Raw genomic sequence first — 2,520 nt, 5'->3', positions numbered from 1 at the left:
ATGTATTAGCTCTGGAATTGCCACAGTTATCCAAGTACGGGTGGAGCGATCAAAGGAACCATAACTGATTTAATGAGCCATTCGCAGTTTCACTGTACCGGCCGTGTGCACTTAGACCTGCATGGCTTAATCTTTGAGACAAGCATATGTTACTGGCAGGATCAACCAGGTAGTGTAGCCGTAGGAGAGCCTCGCTCTGACCCGGGGTTCACGCGGCGCGGGTCCCGGTTTCCACCCCCCGGGGGGAGCGGGACCGGGGCCACTCTCGTGTGGCTCTCCCCTCTCGTAGGCTGAGGGGCGGCCGGGTGGGCCGTAACCGAGGAAAGGTGCGTTTCGCGGGGCCGGGTGGCCGCGACGGGCCGGGGGCGTCTCCGCCCTCGGTCGCCGAGGCCCTCGCCGGCCGCCGGTGGCGGACCTTCGCGTCTGACGGACCGTCTGAGTCTCCCGCGGAAAGGGTCGGGCGGGCTCCGGAGAGCCCCCCTGGAGGCGAGAGCGCCGGGTCGGGGAGGAACCGACCGCCCATGGCGGCCGACGCGCTAACGTCGGCCGGGCGGAGGCCTGCCCCAGGCGCAGTTCGATTTCCAGAATCTCAGGGCCATGACACACAAAGCGTATCCGGGCGTCACCCCGTAACGGGTCATTAAGGCTGAGACGTGGGCGGCCCTGTCCCGCCCGGGGTTTCGTTTAGCGGCCGACGCCGGTTCGTTTTGCGGACCGAACGACGCCGGTTCGTTTAGCGGCCGAACGAAGCCGGCTCGTTTAACGGCCGAGGCCAGCCGGGTTCGTCCCTTCCTTGGATGATTTGCCATTCGTAATAAGAATCGTCACTACCTCAGTGCAGAGGGACTTTTTCGAGGCATTTGTGTCCGCTCGAGAGGCCTCTCGCTGGGCTCGAGAGGTCATGGGATCCGGTAGCCTATCACCTTGGAGAATCAGCGAGGTGCTCTTCCCTATATACCCGATGGCACCTGTTCGGGCCACCGTCCCCTGCTGGACGGGGCCCGGCTCTGTACCGCCCCAGACAGAGCGCCTTCGTCGGTCACGAAGGCAGGGTCGTGGACCCTGGAAGCGCACGAGCCACCCGACTCGGCTTCCATAGCGGCTGGCGGCCCTGGCCCGCCCGAGACGAAGCGCCTTCGTCGGTCAGACAGATAGGGTCGAGGACCCTGGAAGTGCGAGAGCCACCCGACTCGACTTCCACGGCGGCCCGGAGGCCGGGCCCGTCCCCGTCCGTGCCCGGGGACGGGGCACCTTCGTCGGTCAAACGCGTTGGGTCTTGGACCCTGGAAGTGCACGAGCCACCCAACTCGACTTCCATAGCGGTCGGCGGCCCCGTACCGCCCCAGACAGAGCACCTTCGTCGGTCACGAAGAGAGGGTCTTGGACCCTGGAAGTACACGAGCAACCCAACTCGACTTCCATAGCGGTCGGCGGCCCCGTACCGCCCCAGACAGAGCACCTTCGTCGGTCACGAAGAGAGGGTCTTGGACCCTGGAAGTTCACGAGCAACCCAACTCGACTTCCATAGCGGTCGGCGGCCCTGTCCCGCCCCAGACGATGCACCTTCGTCTGTCACACAGATAGGGTCTTGGACCCTGGAAGCCGTCCCCCTCGACTTCCGTAACGGTCGGCGGCCCTGTCCCGCCGCAGACGGGTCACCACTCCGTCTGTCTGTAGGGTCTTGGACCCTGGAAGCCGCCCCACTCGACTTCCATCGCGGTCGGCGGCCCTGGCCCGCCGCAGACGGGTCGCCACTCCGTCTGTCTGTAGGGTCTTGGACCCTGGAAGCCGCCCCACTCGACTTCCATCGCGGTCGGCGGCCCTGGCCCGCCGCAGACGGGTCGCCACTCCGTCCGTCTATAGGGTCTTGGACCCTGGAAGCCGCCACACTCGACTTCCATCGCGGTCGGCGGCCCTGTCCCGCCGCAGACGGTGTGCCACTCCGTCTGTCACACAGATACATAAGGGTGTCTCGGAACCCCGGACGCCGACCGAGACGAAACGCGTGGGGTCGGTGCGCCCGAGAGGGTAGGGTGCCCCGGGGCCGGCCGCTCGCCCGACCGGCTTCCGGGACTCCTTGACCGCTCGGGAGACCTATCCACGCGCCCGCCCGACCGGCGGCCGGGGGCCCTCGACCGCCACACGCGTACCGACGACCGGGGGGTTTCCGTTTTACGGCCGACGCCGAGATCCTTCGACGGTTCCAACAGGGGTTGTTACGCTTTTGTGTTCGCCCGTGTCTGAGCATATATGGTCGGGTCGAACCTTTGAGGCCGTAGCCTGGAGATCCAGGGCGGATCTTTTCTCACAACACGTGTGTCTTTGAGGCCGTAGCCTAGATCCAGAGACTTTAGGATCTTTTTAGCAGTTTTAAGGCCGTAGCCTTGATCCAGGGCGGATCTTTTGAGCAGTTTTAAGGCCGTAGCCTTGATCCAGGGCGGATCTTTTCACAGGTTTTAAGCCGAAGCGCCTTGATCCAGGGACTTTTGGATCTTTTTTTGCCGTTTTTAGGCCGTAGCC

The 2,520-nt window shown here is 64.4% G+C and overlaps 1 non-coding gene across 1 annotated transcript in view; it reads right to left on the bottom strand.

The window, feature by feature from the left end:
- Positions 1-172, bottom strand: part of LOC141281650 (18S ribosomal RNA) — a 1,855-nt gene extending 1,683 nt beyond the window's left edge. The window contains exon 1 of the ribosomal RNA XR_012336016.1: positions 1-172. This exon is cut by the window's left edge and continues 1,683 nt beyond it. This is a non-coding gene — a ribosomal RNA (18S ribosomal RNA).
- Between the last annotated feature and the right edge of the window lie 2,348 nt (positions 173-2,520).

Source organism: Paramisgurnus dabryanus, unplaced genomic scaffold (assembly GCF_030506205.2).
Source record: "Paramisgurnus dabryanus unplaced genomic scaffold, PD_genome_1.1 h2tg000051l_1_22863__unclustered, whole genome shotgun sequence".
Classification (NCBI taxonomy): Eukaryota; Metazoa; Chordata; class Actinopteri; order Cypriniformes; family Cobitidae; genus Paramisgurnus; species Paramisgurnus dabryanus.
This window is presented reverse-complemented; position numbering and strand designations above follow the sequence as displayed.